This window comes from Natator depressus, chromosome 2 (genome assembly GCF_965152275.1).
Source record: "Natator depressus isolate rNatDep1 chromosome 2, rNatDep2.hap1, whole genome shotgun sequence".
NCBI lineage: Eukaryota > Metazoa > Chordata > Testudines > Cheloniidae > Natator > Natator depressus.
Genome location: NC_134235.1, coordinates 17,858,184 through 17,882,080, shown reverse-complemented (window position 1 = coordinate 17,882,080; position 23,897 = coordinate 17,858,184). Strand labels below are relative to the sequence as shown.

Sequence of the window (23,897 nt, the reverse complement as noted above, 5' to 3'; positions counted from 1 at the left end):
CAGGTGAGAAGGTACAGGTTATGGGGGGGGGGGGGGGAGAGGACAGTCGGAACAGGACACACAGGGCTGCTGGGGGGGTGGGGAGGTCTGTCACAGACTGGGATTCAGAAAGGCTAGTGTGGGGGACAGCCTGGAGCAGGGACTAAATGGGAGTGGGGGTTCAGGGACACATGGGGATGGAAAGGTGCAGGGCCACATGGGGGCGGGAGGTGTCTGAGTGGGAGTGCCGGGATACATAGAGACAGGGCAGGGACCCATGGGGATGGGAAGGAGGGTGGCTAAGTGGGGATTCAGGGAAAAAAGGGGACAGGGGCAGATGTGCCTGACTGAATGGTAGAGGCTAGGGGTCAGCCATGGTTCACATGGGGGAGGCTCCCCAACTCTCTAACAATCCCTCACCCTTACCCCCCCCACCCCCCAAAAAAACCCCTGTTCCATACTTCTCCCACCCACACTCAACAATCCTCCAGGTTCACTTCCAGGCTCCTTCCCAGCAATTACTTCCCTCTCCCTCAGCTCCTCCATTACCCCTGACTCCCTCAAGCCTTTGCTCTGTTTGAGGGATGCGGGAAATATGGTTCTGTATTATAGTTTAAATGAGTTATTACTCAAAGTTCTGTATTAATATGCCTAATAAGGAATCTATTTGTCAAAACACATTTCCTGAATTTTTTTTGTTGTCTGTATTGTTACAGACATAATTGACAGGTATTTTGAAATAATTTACTAAAGTAACTGGAACTGGCATGATTATATTGTGTTATTTTAACAAATAAAATATGTTAAATTTTGTAGAATTTTTCATTTTTTGGCACAGAAATCCCCCTGAAGTAAACTACAACTTGGCTATCACAATCATATCAGGTGAACACCACAATATGAGATGAGGATATGTCAAGTGATCCATTCATGAATATACAGTCCGTGTTCCTCTGAATTGCAGATTTCATGGGAAAGAGAAGGATCTTTCCAAATGTTGTTTGTACTGTTAGCTAACTATTGTAAAGCACTTTGGATAAAAGCGCTATATAAAAAAAACCTGAATAATTAACTTTTTTTTGTTGTACAAATAAAAGCACACAACTCATATTTTAATATCAGCAGTCTTACCTTTCTAATTCGATGGATGTGTCCTCTCTCCCCTCACCGCGGGAGCCCCTGAGCTGGGGCTGGGAAGGAAGGGGTCTCTCACCTCTCGCCCCAACATGGCAGCCCCCGAGATGGGGCTGGGAAGTGGGGGGGGCCCCTCTCCCCCACCACAGCAGCCATAGAGCTGAGGCTGAGAAGGAAAGCTGTCTCTCCCCAGCAGCCACAGCCCTGGAACTGGGGACAGTCGCCTTTTTCTCTGGCCGCCGCAGCCCTGCACATCCCAAATTCCCCCCACCCCCTCTTCTCACCCCACTGCTCTCTCCCACCTACTCCCTATTCCCCCCCAAGACCACCACCTCACCTTACATGTGCGTCTTCTCCAGGGTCCAGGCACCTAATTAGTGGAGCCACCCCTGCACAGCTCTACTAATTAGCTGGGTGGCCCTTCATTCTCTCATGTGCAAACACCCAGGCATGCACCCTTGGGGGGAACTATCCGCAGACCACCTGAATGGAGCTTGCAGACCACAGGTGGTCCATGGACAACAGTTTGAGAACCTCTGTCACAAAGCATAAAAAGATATAGTGAATCTATTTCTTGATTCCATATTTTCTTTTCCGAATCTTGCTTTCCTTACAGTTTTAACAAAATGAAATACTCCTATTTTAGAGGGAAGGTAAAAGATTTGAAAATATGTGGTTGGTGAGTACTACTAAGTTTTACTTAAAACTCACTGAAAAGGAAAGGTCTTGAATTTGCATGAGGGAATTTTTGGGAGACACTTGGAAACTGAGGCTGTCCGATTAAGGAGTTAGCTCTGTTAACCACCTTATATTCTCAGGTTCTTAAGGCTCCTACATATGTAGTTAAAGAAAAAAATATACGTAAAATTAGAATTTTCTAACTAAAACTAAAAAAGGAAAACAAAACTGCTCACATTAAAATGTAAAAGTTTAGGTTAAAATCCAATAAATTTGTAAGTTCACATCCAATAAGCCATCCTTATATCTAACACCTGGAAGTTGGTGCTTTATAGCTTAAATACAAATAAAAGTCAAGCAAAAAGACATTAATGATGCCAGTTCAATATTCAAATACTATGGTCAAGAAGGACCACTACGTGAGGGAAATAATTTTCAATTTAATTCACTTAAATTATGACCCCAAAGAGTCTTTAATTAAATACCAACGTTTGGCCCTTACTGCTCACAGGATGGTTACAGAAAGTATTCCGGTACCATTTACGATGATAAACCCAATTGTGTAATATTTGGCCAACTGAAAGTTTAGGCAAAAACAAGTAACTAGAAGTTGAAGCCAGATACATTCAACTTAGAAATAAGTTGAGACAGTAGCAGAGGATAAGATAAGAAATGGCTAGCAACAACTGCAACCTATGCAAATCCCAGTTCAAAGTCAAAGGAGTCAGGCAAACCGATCAGATTCCACCCCCCCAAAGAAAAAGTATTTTTTAATAAAAAAGGACTACTGTGTAAAAGAGAGAAAGAATGTACCCCTTAAATAGCTCATTCTACTAGGGCTAATATGGTAAGTCTCTGCCTTACCTGTGCATTAAAAGGATAATTCAAGTGTTTTCACATCAAAAGTTGCAGAGATAGTGTCAGGCATGAGCCAGTCTCCACCTCTGCAGCAGAGCCAGTCTCCACCTCTGGGCAACCTAATGAGCACAGCTGTCCTGTAGCAGACTGCTTGATTGGCAGGAAAGTCAGCAGACCCACTCTTAAGCCCAGCAGCAGGAATTCTGCAGCTGCTCAAAGCTTTTGCCCTTGGCCCCTACTTGTCCCCAGCCTTCCCTCACTCCAGGTAATCCACCTCAAGACACTCAGCTCCTATTGCTGGATACCAATTCCTGCCCCAACCAATAGGCTTGCCTCCTGCTCCAACTACTACGCTTGACCACCCACATCCTGGTCTATACATCTTTGCAATTCAACAATGAAAAGAAGTTATTCCAGGATGGATAAAAATCAATTATTTTTTTTTAAATAATAAAAATAGTTTTTTTTCCCCTCAAAAAGCATTTTATCAAAAAAATCTGATCTAAACATAGTTTTAATTAAGATACCTTATAGCTCAAAGATCTCTCATCATGGAATAGGAATTATAAATTCTAATTCTATAGTATGAGACACTATATTCATGAAATGTTTAAGAAAAGTTTTGTAAATGAATTCCAATAGTTCATGGATTATGGACCCAATCTTATGGGTTCCAAGGGCTTCTGTATAGATTATTTAGGTTAATCTTTCTGTCTACACAATGGGACTCAGTGCTCAGTCTAGAAGATACCATCAGAGATGCTTACTTTTGCAGTTCTCAGACTCTGGATTTGTCTCCTCAGAGATAACATGCTTAACAACAGCAAAAATGTTTTTAAATAAATAAATAAATAAAATAAATAAATAATATATAGAGGTGAGAAATAAACTTTAATCCTACTGTCCCTCTGCAAATTTGCGTACACAGAGTCAATCCCTTACCTCTCTCTAAAAGTGCAAAGTTTCAAAAAGTTCAATGAATAGAAGATCGTTGGGGGCGGAATAGATCTGGACAAGGAGAAGAAGTCTGGAGAAAAATGTGAGCAGGGAAGGACAGGCAGTAGAAACAAAAGTGAAACTGTTTGAGCAGCATATACCAGAAGTCTTGACGTCTTTCTGAGCGTAGCCTTCATTGATTTGAGATCTACTCAGGGCCGGTGCTAGGCACCAGCAAAACAAGCAGGTGCTTGGGGAGGCACATATCTAGGGGCAGCATTCCTGTGCTGGCCATGCCACCCTAGAAATGTGCCCCTGCCGCCCCAGCTCGCCTCTGCTCTGCCTCCACCTGCTCCCCTGAGCGTGCCACCACCACTCCGCTTCTCCCCACTCCCTCCCAGGCTTGCCGCGCGAAACAGCTATTTCACGCGGCAAGCCTGGAAGGGAGGGAGAAGCCGAGCGGCGGCGTGCTTGGGGGCAGCGGCAGTGGTGAAGCGGAGGTGAGCTGGGGCAGGGAGTGGTTCCTCTCCCTACCCCTGTTACTTCCTGCGCTCCCCCCCACCCTCACTCCCCTCCGCTCTGCCTGCTCCCCTGAATGCGCTGCCTCTCCCTTGCCTGAGAGGGAGGGGGGAGAAGCGGGGCGGCGGCGTGTTCAGGGGAGCAAGCGGAGCGGAAGTGATCTAGGACGGGGGCTGGTGGGGGGAGCTGCAGGAAGCAATGGGGGGGAATGCGGCACGCCCGGGGGAGGAGGCGGGGGCCGGGGATTTGGGGAAGGGGTTGGGAAGGGGCGGAGCCGGGGGGGGGGCATGAAAAAAAAGCAAGGGCGGCCAAAATTTTTTTTGATTGGGATGGCAAAAATCCTAGAGCCGGCCCTGGATCTACCATACCATTCTCTCACGAGAAGGGAAAACCTATAATGGCAGCAGGCCATAAAAGAGACCCCGGTTTCAGAATATTTTAATGAAGTTCCTCTACCTGTTGGTAAGACAGGCATGTGTGCAAAATGCAAACACTGCAGCAAAGAAATGCAAGGCCTGGTTGACCGAATGAAACAACAGCATGAGAAGTGTTCCTTCTCAGGAGGAAGCTGCGCTGAAGATGATGAAAGGAACATGTCTGAACATGCAGGATCTTCGGGTTGGTAAACCTTTTTATTTCATACTTCTTTCTTAAGGACTGCCTGTCTTCCTTCTGGACTATTCTTGAATTCTCATGTTTGAGCAAAAAAATACAGTTGTTACTCTATAGTACTATCATTTTAGATGCAGTTGTGATAAAAAATAAATAGCTGAAATAGGCAGATCTTCCTTTTACAATTTCACCTTTAAAGTAGTACTGAGTGTCAGTGAATGCAATGAGTAATACTAAATGAACAGTATAGTAATAATAATTAAATAACTACATTGACTTATTTTGTTTAGGAGAACCCATCCTCAACATACAGGATTCTGAAGACTATCCACCTTCAAGATCACCGTCATTTTCTATAGTTTCAGAGTTATCTGCCAATGATAGTGTTTTAGTCACATCATGTATGTCACACAGCCACAGTATATGATCTGTAGCAAAAAGAAAAAAAATCTCCATCATCCAGAAACAACCATAGATCAGTTTGTGATATGAACCAGCAGATTACAAAAAGAGGGAACTGATGAAAAAATTGCCCGGTTTTTTTATGCAACAAACTCTCTTTTCTGTATGATTGAGAACCCACACTTCATTAACATGGGTCAGTCATTAAGACTAGGATACAGTCCACACAACAGAGCAGACATTGCAGGCAAACTGCTGGATAAAGTGTATGAAAGAGAAATTGAGCAGTGAGGGTGAAATTGTTAACCTGAATCTGATGGGTGGAGCAATGTCCACAATGAGCCTGTTGAGTGTGCTTGTGTGACAACAGAAGAAGTGAATGTCTTCCTTACACAAACAATTAATACATCAGGAAATGCACACACAGCAGAATATTACAAGTAGCAGCAGTAAAAGCTACAACAAACTGAAAAAAAATTCAAGTATCTAGTAAGCAGCTTGATCACAGACAATGCTGCAAATGTAGCCAAGATGAGAAGACATTATTTAGAAGAGAGTCCCAAGCTAAGAACATACGATTGCAATGCTCATTTGATGCAACTCCTAGCCAAAGACTTCCAGAAATAAAGGCTAACTTTGTTGAAATTGCAAAATACTTCCATAACAACCACTTTCAGCAGCTGCTCTGAAAAAAGTGGGAGGAACCAAGCTAACTCTCCCACAAGACGTGTGATGGAACTCAGTAGTGCACTGTTTTGAGCTCTATATCAAGAACTAATCTGATGACAGTTTGTGAACAAAATAGTGAAAAAATAGATAACACTGTCACAGCCAAAGTTCTCAACATTGGGCTTAAGAGAAATGTTGAGCACATGCTGAAGCCTATTACCCTGAAGCCTATTTCTGTAGCCTTGAACAAAATGCAGGGAAGTAGCTGTTTTATTGCTGACACTGTTGAAATTTGGAAGGAACCGAGTAAGATCCTAAAAAGAGAAATATGCAATGACCGAGCTAAATTACAAGCATTAAAAAAACAAATGGGACAAGCACTATTTCCAGCTCATTTTCTTGAAATATTCTCAATACTCGGTAACTGCTGAAGAAGAGGAGTTAGCTATGACATGGACATCCAGCAATCATCCCTCCATAATGACAACTATAATAAACTGTAGAGCTAAGGGTGAACCACTGAAGAAATATATGTTTGCTGATGATGTTTTAAAGAAAGTCACACCAGTGAACTGGTGGAAGTCACTTAAGCACTTGGATTCAGAGACTGTTGAAGTGATAATCTCACTTTTAACAGCAGTAGCTTCTTCTGCCGGTGTAGAAAGAATACTTTCTTCCTTTGGATGAATTCATTCCAAACTGAGAAACCGTTTGGGTCCTGGAAAAGCAGAAAAGCTTGTTTTTCTTTTCCAGATTATGAACAAATAGGAAAATGAAGGTGAAGACAACAGAGTTAGCTGCAGAAGCCAATATTTTAAGTTTCTCATGTTGACCTGGCTGACACAGTCTATTTAATTTGGGGTTGTTTTTTTAAAAAAAATATTTCATTTAACTATTTTAGTTAAAAACAATTTTAACAAAAACAAACCTGATTTTAAAAAACTTGAATGTTTAAATTCAAAAATTCATATGCTTGTTTTGTTAAAATATTGTATGTTTGAAGAAAAAAATCCAGAATACATAACATTGTTGTTTTAGTTAAATAAAACAATTTAAATGTCTGTCTGGTGATGTTCTCCTAATACAGCATGGCGAGACAATCCTCCAAATATTAATGATTAACCTGTTGAATTGGAGATAGTTTACCTCCCAATGACCTCATAAATATCTGCTTCAATTTACCTTTGGTAACAGAAATAACTAAACAATCATTCATTTTCTGATATAGCTGTAAAACTAATCTGAAAAGTTTCCAAAATAAATCACTTTAAAAATGTATTGCGTGTACCTTCTAAAACTGAAACCTACATCTATCTCTGAGTTGTGAAGAATATGTATTAAGGTTATAACAACCAACAAGAATGTACTTTTACGTAAAAATCCATGGTTAAATCGAGTCTTCCTGCCTTTAAATCAAATCCACCCTGAATTATACCTGTAGAAATTTCAAGCTTTCTATGGCTGAGGCCTGCCCTCACTTTGTTTGGAGGCTTTCCTTTTAAACAGACAGGAAGAAAAAAAACAAACATTCTGTTCCCTTTCTTGTCACTTTGGCTCTTGTGGCCACAAACCTACCTTCCCAGCATGTAAAATTCCAAAGCATGTTCTCCCCACCTCACCTCAGCCTAGCCCACAGCATCATAGAATCCAGCTCACTAGATAAGGGTCGGATTGGAACAGAACCCCAAATAGCTACCCCCCAACAGCAAGAGCAAGCAGAAGAAAACTGTCCACCCCACCTCAGCAGGTAGAAGCCAATTAGCTGGCCATATTGACCACCCACTATCCAATGAGAGCAGGGTGGGCAGGACCAGCTCCAGTACCCTGATGCAATGTGAGAAAGTCCCACCTCTACCCCAATCCCCACAATGGAGGAAAGGTTGGAGGGAGGGGCGAGAACAAGAAAGAAGCGGCACCCTCCACCTTTCCCTCCCATCCCCACAACGCTCATTGCAGGCCATCAGGAGGAGGAAGCAAAGGGAGTGTATAGCACAGACCCAACTGCTCCCACTTGAGATCTTGCCCTCCTCACCCAGGGAGGTGTCTCCATTGCTCCTTGACCCACCAAAGATCCACCCGAGTTAGCAAACTGAGCACCGCTGGTAAGAGGGTGCACCCCTTACTTCCTCCCTGTCTATTTTAATTGTGTTGGAAGAAAAGGAAGGGGGAAAATAGCTACAAAGGTTTCTCATGCTATCTGTTCCTTCTGCCCAGCAATGCAACTAATGGTGGTTAGCTGGATTCCTATTTTAGATTCCTGAGTAAGAGCTCTCTCTTTAAATTTTGGCAATCCCAATTTTCACCATCTTTGGAAGGAGAAGCGAGAATGGAGATTCCTCCAGACAAAAAGGAAATTAAACCCCAATTTACTGACAATTCCACCCATATAATCAATACCACTACCAGTCTTGCAATGTTTTAACAGTTTCCATTTCCTGTGTAACTGTGGTTAGTATGAGAAGCAACAGTGAATAAAACAATTTAGTAAACTACTGTTAAAGAAAAAAGATCAACTGTGACCAAAACCTGAAATGCCCACTCAGTTACTGCAGCATTTGAATGTGTATATCAGAACCAACACCAATCAGGGATAATTTTTAAAAAATATACCTTGGTTAAAACAAGACAGTATTTGCCAGCTTATTGTAGTCTTATGACCTCCATTTTAACAACACATGTTAATAAAAGATGTTCTTAAATAACAACTGACACCTGTAATAAAATAAATTTCCCTCAATGCTCACCATCTCAGCAAAACTAATATCTGCAACAGTTTTGATGTTTCCCATTTTTACTTTTAGAAAGCCTTTAGAGAACTACAAAACAGCCATCTCTAAATTCTCACTAGGGAGAGAATACCATAATGTGAGGTTCATAATCTGAGATCAATGACAGCAGCTTTCAGTTAAATGTTAATAGTGCAGTACACATCTGATATATAATATTGAGATAGTGGAGTATAGATTCTGCAATGTTTTTGTTTTAACAGGTAAGAGAAATAGCAATTGCATTGTGGAAGCATTATTCCTATTTTACTTAAACATATTCCCCCAGGGATCACCATTCACTTTGTTCACAAGGTATAGCTGCCAGACCCTCAGATAACATCCCAAAGCACTGCTGACATTCTTTCCACAGCAGGAACACTAGAAGTAGCTTCCTCAGAGCTCTGACAATTTCCTCAAAAAAAGAAACAGGAAACTTCTTGATCTTTTCAAAGATCAATCTGACAAACAGGGACACTGACCATGACAAAATGTGTTCACTGGTACCATTTTTCAAATAGTGTCTCTCATAGACTCAGACTTTCACGTCAGAACGGACCATTATGATCATCTAATCTGACTTCCAGCACAACACAGGCCACAGAATCTCACCCAGTCACTCCTGCAATAAACATCTCACCTATGTCTGAGCTATTGAAGTCCTCAAATCATGGTTTAAAGACTTCAAGGTGCAGAGAATCCTCCAGCAAGTGACCCAGGCCCCACACTGCAGGGGAAGGTGAAAAACCCCCAGGGCCTCTGCCAATCTACCCTGGAGGAAAATTCCGTCCCGAAATATGGCGATCAGCTGAACCCTGAGCAGGTGGGCAAGACTCACCAGCCAAATACCCAGGAAATATCCTCTGTAGTAACTCAGATTCCACCTCATCTAACATCCCATCACAGGCCATTGGGCCTATTTACCACTAATAGTCCAACATCAATTAATTGCCAAAATCATGTTATCCCATCATACCATCTCCTCCATGAACTTATCAAGCTTAATCTCGAAGCCAGATAGGTCTTTTGCCCCCACTGCTTCCCTTGGAAGGCTGTTCCAAAACTTCACTCCTCAGATGGTTAGAAACCTTCGTCTAATTTCAAGTCTAAACTTCCTGATGGCCAGTTTATATCCATTTGTGCTTGTGTCCACATTGGTACTGAGCTTAAATAATTCCTCTCCCTCTCCGGTATTTATCTCTCTGATATATTTATAGAGAACAATCATATCTCCCCTCAGCCTTCTTTTGGTTAGGCTAAACAAGCCAAGCTCCTTGAGTCTACTTTCATAAGACAGGTTTTCCATTCCTCGGATTATCCTAGTAGCCCTTCTCTGTACCTGTTCCAGTTTGAATTCATCCTTCTTAAACATGGGAGACCAGAACTGCACACAGTATTCCAGGTGAGGTCTCACCAGTGCCTTGTATAACGGTACTAACACCTCCTTATCTTTACTGAAAATATCTCGCTTGATGCATCCCAAGACCGCATTAGCTTTTTTCACGGCCATATCACATTGGCGGCTCATAGTCATCCTGTGATCAACCAATACTCCAAGGTCCTTCTCCTCCTCTGTTACTTCCAATTGATGCATCCCCAGCTTATAACTAAAATTCTTGTTATTTATCCCTAAATGCATGACCTTACACTTCTCACTATTAAATTTCATCCTATTACTATTACTCCAGTTTACAAGGTCATCCAGAACTTCCTGTACGATATACGGGTCCTTCTCTGAATTGGCAATACCTCCCAGCTGTGTCTCATCCGCAAACTTTATTAGCACACTCCCACTTTTTGTGCCCAGGTCAGTAATAAAAAGATTAAATAAGATTGGTCTCAAAATCGATCCCTGAGGAACTCCACTGGTAACCTCCCTCCAGCCTGACAGTTCACCTTTCAGTAGGACCCGCTGTAATCTCCCCTTTAACCAGTTTCTTATCCACCTTTCAATTTTCATATTGATCCTCATCTTTTCCAATTTAACTAATAATTCCCCATGTCGCACGGTATCAAATGCCTTACTGAAATCAAGGTAAATTAGATCCACTGCATTTCCTTTGTCTAAAAAATCTGTTACTTTCTCAAAGAAGGAGATCAGGTTGGTTTGGCACAATCTACCTTTTGTAAAACCATGTTGTATTTTGTCCCAATTACCATTGACTTCAATGTCCTTAACTACTTTCTCCTTCAAAATTTTTTCCAAGACCTTGAATACTACAGATATCAAACTAACAGGTCTGTAGTTACCCGGATCGCTTTTTTTTCCTTTCTTAAAAATAGGAACTATGTTAGCAATTCTTCAGTCATACGGTACAACCCCTGAGTTTACAGATTCATTAAAATTTCTTGGCTAATAGGCTTGCAATTTCATGTGCCAGTTCCTTTAATATTCTCGGATGAAGATTATCTGGGCCCCCCAATTTAGTCCCATTAAGCTGTTCGAGTTTCGCTTCTACCTCAGATATGGTAATATCTACCTCCACATCCTCATTCCCATTTGTCATGCTACCATTACCCCTAAGCTCCTCATTAGCCTCATTAAAGACTGAGGCAAAGTATTTGTTTAGATATTGGGCCATGCCTAGATAATCCTTAACCTCCACTCCATCCTCAGTGTTTAGCGGTCCCACTTCTTCTTTCCTTTTTTTCCTTCTTATTTATATGGCTATAGAACCTTTTACTATTGGTTTTAATTCCCTTTGCAAGGTTCAACTCTACAGGACTTTTAGCCTCTCTCACTTTATCCCTACATGTTCTGACCTCAATAAGGTAGCTTTCCTTGCTGATCCCTCCCATCTTCCACTCCTTGTATGCGTTCTGCTTTTTCTTAATCACCTCTCTGAGATGCTTGCTCATCCAGCTTGGTCTACAACACCTGCCTATGAATTTTTCCCCTTTCTTGGGATGCAGCCTTCTGATAGATTCTGCAACTTTGACTTGAAGTAATCCCAGGCCTCCTCCGCCTTTACATCCATAAGTCCTTCAGTCCAATCCACTTCCCTAACCAATTTCCTTAAATTTTTAAAGTTAGCCCTTTTGAAATCAAAAACCTTGGCGCAGATTTATTTTTGTTTATCCTTCCATTCAGTTTGAACTGAATTAGCTCATGATCACTCGAGCCAAAGTTGTCCCCTACAACCATTTCTTCTGTGAGGTCCTCACTACTCATCAAAACCAAATCTAAAATGGCATCCCCTCTTGTTGGTTCAGCAACTACTTGATGAAGGAATTCATCAGCTATCGCATCTAGGAAAATCTGAGCCCTAATATTATTACTAGCTCTTATCCTCCAGTCTATATCTGGGAACTTAAAGTCTACCATGATCACGCAGTTCCCATTAGTATTTACTTCATTAAAAACATTAAAGAGGTCTCTATCCATATCCAAATTAGATCCTGGCGGTCTACAGCACACCTCAAGCACTATCCTAGGGGAGGCTCGAGTAGCTTTCTTCCCCAATGTGATTTTTGCAGACAGACTCTGTCTTATCCATTCCATCGCTTCTTATTTCTTTACAGTCTACCTCATCATTGATGTACGATGCTACTCCACCACCTTTACCTTTATTTCTGTCTTTCCTAAACAGCACATACCCTTCAATACCTGTACTCCAATCATGACTACTATTCCACCATGTTTCTATTACCCCTATAATATCTGGTTTCACTTCCTGCACCAGTAGCTCTAGTTCCTCCATTTTGTTACCTAGGCTCCTCGCATTGGTGTACAAACATCTTAATTTTTGCTGTTTCGCCTCACTCACTTTCTTCAACCGATTAGGCATGGACATTCTACCACCAGTATGACCTATTGGACTGGTATCCACACTGCCCTTCCTCCTTTTGTCCATTCTCCTACCCACAGCTGTAACCTTTCTTACTTAATTTTCTTACCTCTCAATGTTAAAATCTGGCGTGGAGATTACTTGGACATCTCCCAACCATCTCCCCCAAATTCCTAGTTTAAAGCTCTTTTAATCAGTTGCGCAAGCCTCCATCCTAGAAGTCTATTTCCCTCCCTACTCAGATGGAGTTCATCCCAAGAGAACATGAATGCCTCCCAGTGGCCATACATCCCAAAGCCCTCCTTACAGCACCACTGCCTGAGCCATCTATTGAGCATCATAATCTTGTCACACCTTTGTTGCCCTTCTCTAGAAACAGGCAAAATCCCACTGAAGATCACCTGAGCCTTAATTTCCTTAAGCATTTTCCCCAGCCTGGCATAGTCTCCCATATGTTCCAGCGAGAATTTATCGGTATCATTTGTTCCCACACGAAGGACGATCAGTGGATTCTTTCCCGCTCCCTTTAGGATCCTCTTCAGCCTCAGGTCCACATCCCATATCTTAGCACCCAGTAGACAGCACACCCTTCTGTTCTCTGGATCAGCTCTGGTTACAGGCCTGTCTATTCTTCTCAGTAAGGAGGCCCCAATCACGCAGACCTGCCTTTTCCTGGTGATGGTGCGATTCTCCGGTCTATCCCATTCCCTCTGGCTGCAAGTCCTTTCCATTCCTATTCTCTCTTGTAATCCTCTTCAAACCATCCTGTATCCTCCTGGGGCTCATATTTGGTGTTGTCTCCATTGACTCTTCCCCCTTTCCTATAGGACTAGCCACTCTTCTCTTCTTCCTTGCCCTTCCACATTCAGCGTCCACCTGTGGTACCCCTTCTTCATTTTCCAACTCTGCAAACCTGTTCTTGAGCTCTATTTCTCCTTCACTAGCCCATCTTTTCCTCTGCCTCGTTCTCTTAATAACATGCTTCCACTGTCCATTTTCTTCACCCAGCAGTCTCCCCTCTGAGTTCTTTGGTCCTGCTTTCATCTGAAAGTCTGAACTTTTCCCTTCAGCTGCCTCATGTCTTTGCTCCACAATCTGCTCGAACCCCCTTGTAAACTCAACCAGACTTTCCACCTGCATCTCCAATCCTCGGATCTTTTCTTCTATCAGCTCTACCAGTCGGCACTTCATGCATACGAAACTCTTTCCAGGTACCCCCTCCAGTATCATGTACATACCGCAGCTTCCACATCCAGTTATCTTCATTTAGTCCTCCACTGCTTGGGTCATTACCACTGCTGCCTCTGTATCTGTCATAGCCTTCCCACCTAAATCCTGTTAGTCCGGGAAACACAAACCACACCAAAACACCACCACCCACAGCAAAAACAAACCCCAAACGCAATCCAAACTCCTTCAACAGAACTCCCACTCAAACTCCCCTGTTTATAGCTGTGTTTGCTGGCTCCTGTGCCGCTGCAGCTGTCTGTGCCGCTGCATGACTGGCTGGCTACCTTTATAGGACTCCTAATCAGTGTCAGGTCTCCAAGTAATAAAGTAATAAAAGTAAGGAAACAGCTAGAATCAGACACTGCTTCCTTAATGCAGAAGTATATTAACTCTTTCAGAAACAATCCAGTCTGTCTTGTATACTTTTGTTCATGGTTATTTGTTCAGGGATTCAATTTATTTTTAAATGTGGATGTCTGGCATTTGGGGTGCAATCCAGATCAGTGAGGTGTTGTCTCACCCCTGCTCTGCAACTTTGGGGTGCCTCACAATGCCTTGCTGTTGTAGCTCCCACCTGGGCCACACCCAAACAGCCTGCCAGCATGCAGGTCACACCCTGAGTGTCTGTGTATGGACATAGCTCTGATTCAGCAATTCTGATCCCAGCAGCCCGTCAGCAAACAACAGCCACACTGAGGCTCCCACTAGCCTTAGTTATTACTTGAAGGGTGACCCCAACACACTACCAGTCCCTAAATTTCCCCCCAAAATGTATGTTCTATACTGTTCAGCCTGCTTCTGGACAGTTCAGATATTTTAGGTCCATTGTCCCTGTAAGGAAAAAATATACAACTTGCCACCTTAAATGGAGTTACCCACACAGTTCACAACACTGAATTAGTTTTGATTAAAGAATAAAATAAGTTTAACAAAAGAAGATAGGATTTTAAGTGAGTAAGTATTAAGGCACTAAAGTCATAAATGGTTACAAGAAAGAGACAGACAAAATGCTTCCTAATACTAAACTTAAACCAGATGTGGTTCCAGGTGAAAGTCTTACCACAGGCTTTCAGTAGCAGTGCTGACCACTTTTCAGGTCAGGATCTGCCCCCAAGGTCCAAAAGCTGTTTCTTTTGCCTTCTTAGGTGAAAAGTGAAATGAACAGGGAGAGACCACTTGGTGTTTTTGCTCCTCACTTTTATAATTCAGTCACCCTTTGAAATGCATTTTCCTGGGAGTGACTCCAGTAGGGTGACCAGAGGGCAAGTGTGAAAAATCAGGACAGGGGGTGGGGGGTTATAGGTGCCTATATAAGAAAAAGCCCCCACAATCCGCACTGTCCCTATAAAATCGGAACATCTAGTCACCCGAGACCACAGGTAAAGTTCTTTCCAGCTGAGAGCAGGAGTCATGGAGTCTGGTGGGGAAGAGGTGTTATGCTGCTATTTGCTAAGATGAGGATCTGTTTGTTCCGGCCCCCTTTCCTTGCCAAAGCATGGTCATTTGATAGGAGATGGCCCATCAGCTTTGATGACACTTGGGAGATGCATCAACTTATCCTTTGTCTTTAAGGAACAGGTTTACCCACTACCCAGACGTGTCTGATAAACACACTTCAGTTATGATCTCAGCTTTTGTTCATAACTTTACATATAGTGTTGCAACATACATTTTCCATGATATTATTGACCAGCAATTTATTAGTTTTCAAATGATACCTCACAAGGCAAACAAGAATTATTACAATAGCATGTAGGGTGTGAATACAGAAGTGCCTCAGTTGCAGGATGTCTACCAAAGTATAACAGTACATATAAAATTAAACACAAAAACAAAGAAACACTCCAGATTCTTAGATGTCTTGAAGGAATGAATTAAAAATTTAAGTCCCATTGTTTCACCACAATCATAATGAAATGATTAAGTCAGATACCTTAATTCTGTTCCTCTTAAGAATCAATGTCTACTTGCTCACATTAATTTTGAAAGAATGTATGCAACTTCACTTCTAAATATTACCTTAACATTTTCTCGAGATAAACGCAGGTCTAGCTTTTTAGAGAAAAAAAATCTTCTTCCGCATGTTATAGTGAAACACTGAATGAACTAGTTATTGAACTGAACTAGCTGAATAAACTGAAAAGAAAATATTCTCTCTACACCTGCAGAAGAGGCTACTACTATCAAAAGCCTGTTTAGCACTTCAACAAACTCTGGTCGCAGGTGCTTTGCTAGTGCCTTCCACCAGTTCAGTTGGTGTGACTTTCTTTAAAACTTTAACAGCAAACATGTATTGCTTGAATTCCAAATACATTATTTTAAAAATAAACATATTTTTTAAAAATCAGATTTAAAAAAAATTTACTCTCGTGGTTACTGTAGATAATTTGAAGTAACAAGTTCAGAATTCAGGTGTTATGCTGTCAACATATTTAACAGTACATACACACAGAATGTTAATTGCTACCAACTTACCCTTTGAGCAGACATGGCTCTCAACATTAGCTAGGAAAACAGCAATTTAGAAAGCTAGGGCAATGCCCCTTTAACTTAAGAGATGATCTTGCAATAGGATGATTTCCTGGCAAATGGAGATAAGGTAACAAGAAAGTGTAGTCACTATGTCAGGCTCCTCTTGAGGAAAAGAGGAGTGGGGAACAGCCAAGAGGAAGGAAAGGTGGGTAGGAAGAAGCTAGAATACAAGAGATCACTGAAATGGATGTAAAAGTGAGTTAAAGAAAAAAAAAATGTATACCATCTGTTGGAATTTACCATATTGTAATCCTCAGCGCAAGACCAGTGAATGCCCTCAGATCTGAAAGATCTGAAGCTTGAAGGCAGCAGTAACAACAATCAACCAGTAAGAATAAAACACGCTCTCCAAACATTCCAGTCAGTTCCTTCTTCACCACAGTCAACAAAGGAACTCGCTGTTCATTATGCTCCTGCATGGCTCTGGTTCTTCACACAATCTCTGTGTATTCTTTATACAGCGTCCCCACCATCCACTTGGTCTGTTATCTAAATTGTGAAGCCTTTACTTTGAATACTCCAGTGCAGTGGTTCCCAAACTTGTTCCGCCGCTTGTGCAGGGAAAGCCCCTGGTGGGCCGGGCCGGTTTGTTTACCTGCCACCTCTGCAGATTCGGCCCATCGCATCTCCCAGTGGCCGCGGTTCGCTGCTCCAGGCCAATGGGAGCTGCTGGAAGCAGCAGCCAGTACGTCCCTCGGCCCGCACTGCTTCCAGCAGCCCCCCATTGGCCTGGTGCACCGAACCGCGGCCAGTGGGAGCCGCAATCGGCCAAACCTGCGGATGCAGCAGGTAAACAAACTGGCCCTGCCCGCCAGGGCCTTTCCCTGCACAAGCGGTGGAACAAGTTTGGGAACCACTGCTCCAGTGCATTTTTTGGCACTTATTTGCTCAGTGCTGCAACATTTCTGTCAAAACCCTAACTTCTTAGGAGCTCCATACAAAGGCGAATAGCTGAACTGGCCTAGAAGATCAAAGACAAAAGTTTTCGCTACTTGTTAATTTTCCTCTTGGAAATCTTCTATGCCACTCTAAACCATTTCGCTGAACAGATTTTTACAATTAAAACTCTGCTCTCCAAGATGTTCTGATGGTTACTATTAGTAAAGTTAGCTGTTATGTTCGCTAAGGGATAGTGTCGGTCTTCCTTGTTTCATGGATACTGATTCTAAGTATTCAATGGAAAACTGACAACTAGACCCTTATATAGATGGGTGATGTTGCAAAAGCCTAAGAGTTCTGTGCACTTGCAAGAAGAGTGAAGAGACTGATACAGCAGCAGTTTATTAGGCACTTAATGGACACACACACAAACATCAGGCATCTAGTCTTCATATTAATCAGCCATGAAGTGAGAATGTTACTTAGCTGACTCCAAATACAAAAAGACATGTTTTGTTCTGTAGAGTGACACACTTTGCAACCAGCAATTTAGCACCAGGTTATTAGCTTAAGAAGCAAACTAATTCTAAGCCATTATTTCTGCTTCTTTTCTTTATTTCTATAAACTTAATTTTCTTTATCAGATTTAAAAATACAGAGATGGAATAATTCCACTCTTCTCTAAGTCTGTTGGCTTAACAAGAGCCATTACTGTACATCATTCAGACAGTATTTTCACTATGATCAAAACTTACTTTGTAGTTGTCCCATATTGGTCAATATTACATTTACCTTGCTTGGGGTGCCCTATACCCACTCTAGGAATCATTTTTTAGTACAGAAAGAGTCAAAAAGTTACAGATTTATAATTTGTTGTTAAATAAAGTATTCACAAGACAGTTCTGTACCACTGTCCATACACATTACACACAAACTATGTTAAAAGAACATTAAGGTTGCAAAATCAAGCACTCTATAGTCAGGAAAAGCCAGAATTAAGATGAACTCTGCAACCTTAATTTGATCCCCCTCTGCATATTCATTATGATACAGACTTTGATTACATGATCACATACCATTTTTTCCTCCAGGACCTGCCTCATTCAGTGCACAGGATGGAATGTGCTCAAGTAATGAACAGCTATTCAATATTTTGTTTTCTCCTCTTTCAATAATTTGTGGTCTAACACCTGTTTTACTGGATCAGAGCAGAACTGAATATTGTCCACAGACTCAAAGAAACATTGCATTGGTTTACATCTGGTAGGTTCTCTTCACAGCTACAAGTCCTACAATTGTTTGTTTTCATTATAAATGAAAAATTGAATTCCACAGAATTTGATGGCTTAAGCTACCCTACTTGCAAGGGAGAGCATCCCTACTCACCAGTAACAAATGGATTTTAAGCCCTGCACTGCTACATACTTTAATTTGAAAAGATTATAGCTCAGAACCAATTTTTCCCCTTTTCTCTGTTCTCAACATATATGGTTTTTAAATGATTTTAATAAAAGCATGAAAAGTGTGTTTTAATTATACTATGACACTTAGTAGCCTTACTTTATGCCCTGAGCCACTTCAATTAGACAAGTTGTATATATGTGTTCCACCTTTAAAAGAAAAACATCTGAAGGAACTACGTTCTTCTGAAACTGGGCACTATTACAAACATTAAATACATGATGATAAACACATTTTCTCTAGCTGGAATTCAAAATTTAAGTAATACTAATTATTATAATTTGAATAAATTACATACTCATTATAAACCCACCTTTCCCAAATCTAGCAATCCTCAAAGGTACGCTCAAACATACAAGTCTTTTTCAAAGCAAGATTAAAAATGTTCAACACCAAGTTATTTGCAGTGTTACTGTAGTTGTGTTGGTCCCAGCATATAGAGAGACTGGGAGTGGCTGGGTCATTACACATATTGAATCTATTTCCTTAAGTTAAGTATCCTCACACCTTCTTGTCAACCACACTCTCTACTCCTAGGGAAATTCTGCACCACTGCGGCGCAGCAGAAAATGCTACCCCCTCCCACCCCACACACAGATTCTCTTTACTTTCCACAGAAAATGGTTTCTGAGGGGAAGCAAAGAGAAGCTGCACCAGTGCTCACTCACCCCTCCCTGGCAGCTCAGATACGTCTGCTTGGGCAGCGGGTGGAGAGGTAAATCACTGGGGGAAGGTGGGTCTGGGGATGCCCCGGTCACTCAGGAACGTTAATCCCAACTGGGGGGGGGGGGGGGGGAAATGGATACAGAGTTCCCCCTCCCTCTCCCTGCACAGAGCAGCTGGGTCAAAAATCTGAACCAAAAGAAAACAAACAGCAAAACCACCAAGAATTGGAGTATGAACAAATAAATATGCAGCAAAAATAAGACAGATATCCCACATTCCTTATGCATCCACTAATATATCTGTAGTATGGTACTATTTCCCTCTGGGCAACAGAGGTGTCCTCCAGTTTATATTTCCTGGACAGTCTACTGACTACTGGAATCTTACAGTGAGGGATATCAGGAGGTGTATCTGTGCAACTGGGATTACAGATGTTATACTAGAGTATTACTGTCAATAACCTATTAGCAGAAATAAATTCTACAACAAGAAATCACAGATGAATGCAAAATAGCTAATGGGAGAGAGAAGGTAAATTCGGTACTCCTTCCTATCTACCCTCTCAATACAATTCAAGGAAATATACAATAGAACTGAATAGAAATAAACTTGAGAACTATTTTTTAATTCTCCCTCTTCATAACCACATTGAATTATCCTGTGAAATATATTGCCACGAAGTATCATGGAGGCCAAGAACTTTAGTAAGATTCAAAAAGAGGATTAGTCATTTATATGGTTAGTGAGAATGTTCATAATTACAGCAGCACAGTTTAAAGGGCCCTGATCTGCTGCAACCTGTAGCCCAGTTCAAGAGAGAAAGAGGAATACAGGAAACTAAACCAAAGACTCTAAATGAGAGTCTAAATCAATCCCTGCAGGACCCCAGTCAATATGCCCTTCCAGCTTGACTGTGAACCACTGATTATTCTCTAGGAACAGTTTTCCAACCAGTTATGCACCCACCTTATAGTAGCTCCTCTACATTGTATTTCTTATGAGAAGGTCATACAAGACAGTATTAAAATCCTTACTAAAGTCAAGATATACCACATCTACCATTTCCCCCCCATCCACAAAGCTTGTTACCCTGTCAAAGAAAGCTGTTAGGTTGGTTTGACATGATTTGTTCTTGCCAAATCCATGCTGACCGTTACTTATCATCTTATTATCTTCTATGTCTCTGCAAATTGATTAATTATTTGCTCCATTATCTTTCCGGGTACTGAAGTTAAGATGACTGGTCTATAATTCCCCAAGTTGTCCTTATTTCCCCTTTTTATAGCTTGGTACTAAATTATCCCTTTTCCAGTCCTCTGGAATTATTCCAGTTTTCCATGACTTTTCAAAGATAATCACTAATGGCTAAGATATCCTCAGTCAGATCCTTGGATAATTTTTAGGATGTACTTCATCAGGCCCTAATGACTTGAAAACATCTAACTCGTCTAAGTATTTTTAACTTGTTCTTTCCGTATTTTTGCCTCTGGCATTCATTAAGTTAGATGTCCAATAGCTACTAAACTTTTTGGTAAAAAAAAAAAAAGTAATTTAGCACTTCTGCCATTTCCACATTTTTTGTTATTGTTCTCCCCAACACACCACTATCGAGTAATGGGCCTATCCTGTCCTTGGTCTTCCTTGCTTCTAACGTATTTGTAGAACATTTTCTTGTTACCCTTTTTGTTTCTACCTAGTTTAATCTCATTTTGTGCCTTGGCCTTTCTAATTTTGTCCCTACATACATGTGTTATTTGTTTATATTCATCCTTTGTAATTTGACCTAGTTTCCATCTTTTGTCGGATTCATTTTTGAGTTTCAGATCACTGAAGATCTCCTGGTGAAGCCAGGGCAGTCTCTTGTCAGACTTCCTATCTTTCCTACACAGTGGGATAGTTTGCTTTTGTTCCTTTAATAATGTCGCTTTGAAAAATTGCTGCCGCTCTTGAACTGTTTTTCCTTTTAAACTTCCTTCCCAAGGGATCTTATCTACCAACTCCCTGAGTTTGCTAAAGCCTGCCCCAACTCCCTGAGTTTGCTAAAGCCTGTCTTTTTGAAATCCATTTTCTTATTGTGCTGTTTTCCCTCCTACCATTCCTAAGAATCATGAACTCTCTCATATCATGATCACTTTCACCCAAGCTGCCATCCATTTTCAAATTCTCAGCCAGTTCCTTCCTATTGGTCAAAATCAAACCTAGCACAGTCTCTCCTCTAGTGATTTTGTCCACCTTCTGAAACAAAAAATTGTCTCCAATACATTCCAAGAACTTGTTGTGTAATCTGTGTCCTGCTGTGTTATTTTCCCAACAGACATCTGGGTAGTTGAAGTCCCCAATCACCACCAAGTCCTGTGCTTTAGATGATTTTGTTAGTTGTTTATAAAAAGCCTCATTCACCTCTTCTTCCTCGGCAGGTGGTCTGTAATAGACCCATACCATGACATCGCCCTTGTGTTCTACCGCTTTAATCCGTACCCAGAGACTTTCAACAAGTCCGTCTCCTACTTTCATCTCAACCTCAGTCCAAATTTATACATTTTTTATATATAAGGCAACACCTCCTCCCTTTTCTCCTAGCCTGTGCTTCCTGAGCAAGCTGTACTCTTCTATACCAATATTCCAGTCATGCATATTATGCAACTACCATATCAACCAAACTTGAAATCTCAAAGAATGAAGTCAGATTTGTTTGATGGACCTATTTTCTATAAAACCATGTTGACAGGTATTAATTATACTCCTATGCTTCAGAAACTGAATCCCATATCAGCTTTTCCATTATTTTCCAGAGAATCATGTCAGGCTAACTACACTATAGTTATCGAGGTCATTCTGCTTGCCCTGTTGGAATACTGACACTACATTATCACTCTTCCAGTCCTCTGGAATTTCCACAGTATTAAAAATGTCTCATCAGGCCAGATTTCAGAGTAGCAGCTGTGTTAGTCTGTATCCGCAAAAAGAATAGGAGTACTTGTGGCACCTTGGAGACTAACAAATTTATTAGAGCATAAGCTTTCGTGCGCTACAGCCCACTTCATGGGATGCATAGAATGGAACATATAGTAAGACAGACAGACAGATAGATGTACAGATAAGTTGGAAGTTACCATCCAATGAAGTGAGCTGTATCTCACGAAAGCTTATGCTCAAATAAATTTGTTTCTAAGGTGCCACAAGTCCTCCTTTTCTCTTTGCGCATACAAACTGTGAGAGGTTAGTTAGTTAAGATGAAAAGAAAAGGAGTACTTGTGGCACCTTAGAGACTAACCAATTTATTTGAGCATGAGCTTTTGTGAGCTACAGCTCACTTCATCGGATGCATACTGTGGAAGTGAGCTGTAGCTCACGAAAGCTCATGCTCAAATAAATTGGTTAGTCTCTAAGGTGCCACAAGTACTCCTTTTCTTTTTGCGAATACAGACTAACACGGCTGTTACTCTGAAACCTTAGTTAAGATGAGCTATTATCAGCAGGAGAAAAAAAACTTTTGTAGTGATAATCAAGATGGCCCATTTAGACAGTTGACAAGAAGGTGTGAGGATACTTAACTTAAGCAAATAGATTCAATATGTGTAATGACCCAGCCACTCCCAGTCTCTATTCAAACCCAGATACCATTAACTTGGGTTTGAATAGAGACTGGGAGTGGCTGGGTCACTACACATGGTATCTAGATACCATTAACTTGGGTTTGAATAGAGACTGGGAGGATGAGGCCCTCTTCTAGCAGTTGAGGTGTGAACACCAAGGAAGGAGAAACTGCTTTTGTAGTTGGCTAGCCATTCACAGTCTTTGTTTAATCCTGAGCTGATGGTGTCAAATTTGCAAATGAACTGAAGCTCAGCTGCTTCTCTTTGAAGTCTGGTCCTGTACAGAGTTCTCCTGCTCAAGTGCCTGGTTTGTGTTCTGAAACATGGAGCCTTCTCTCCCTCCCAGCTCTTCTTCTGACCTTGGTCGGCCTGCCACCTGTCCAAACGTCTTGTGTGTCCCTGAGTTTTCCCACTGCCACATCCTTTTCTCACCACCCAGTCCCCCTGTCAGGTGACTCCTGGATCAGCCTCCCCGGCAATCACAGACCTCTACTAGGTAACTTTGCTGCCAGGTGACCCCTCCCCTGACAAACCAGTTTTCCTGGTTGGAAGCCAGTCTATCTTTTAGGGTATTTGTATTAGAAGAGAGGACCGTCCTGATTTAATGACCCTCTGTTGTCAGCTTTGTATCATTACACCTTGAAATTTCAGAGAGAAGCACAACTAGGAAGTTAACAAGTCCCTACATTCAAAGTGGACTTTGCAGTTTAAGAAAGATATATACAGCGTTCATAATTTCACACAGAATTTGTAAATTGTAGAGAGAGAATCCTAAATTTTCACAACTGTATTCCAGTTGATTAAAATTAATGTTGTCTTATGTTTAAAGCATTGTCCTGTGTAGCTTCAAACATCTGCTGGTTGCATAGCTCTCAAATGGCTACATCTTCAACAAGAGTTCAAGTTCTTTTGGACTCATAATGAGAAAAAGTGATGCTGAAGTTAGGCCAAGTCTCATAGTGGAGGTGCAGGGCCTCCCCCTTGCAAAAAGTGGAAGCCTAGCACAAAAAGGGAATGTTCCTTTGAGAGACTGTTTGAAGGTGGGAGGCATGCTCACCCTGTGATAGAAACAAACTCTCCTTGTACACAATGCTTCTTTAATTTTAAGTCTTTCCCTGACTCCACTACACCCCACAAATATTATGGGAATAGACATTAAGTTTCCAGTCTGGAGTAATGTTTGTTCAAGTCTC

At 41.5% G+C, this 23,897-nt stretch overlaps 1 protein-coding gene across 3 annotated transcripts in view; it reads right to left on the bottom strand.

Annotated features, from left to right (window-relative positions):
* The window catches only part of ASAP1 (ArfGAP with SH3 domain, ankyrin repeat and PH domain 1), a 370,981-nt gene that overhangs the window by 237,948 nt on the left and 109,136 nt on the right, over positions 1-23,897 (bottom strand). The gene's annotated exons all lie outside the window — the stretch shown is intronic.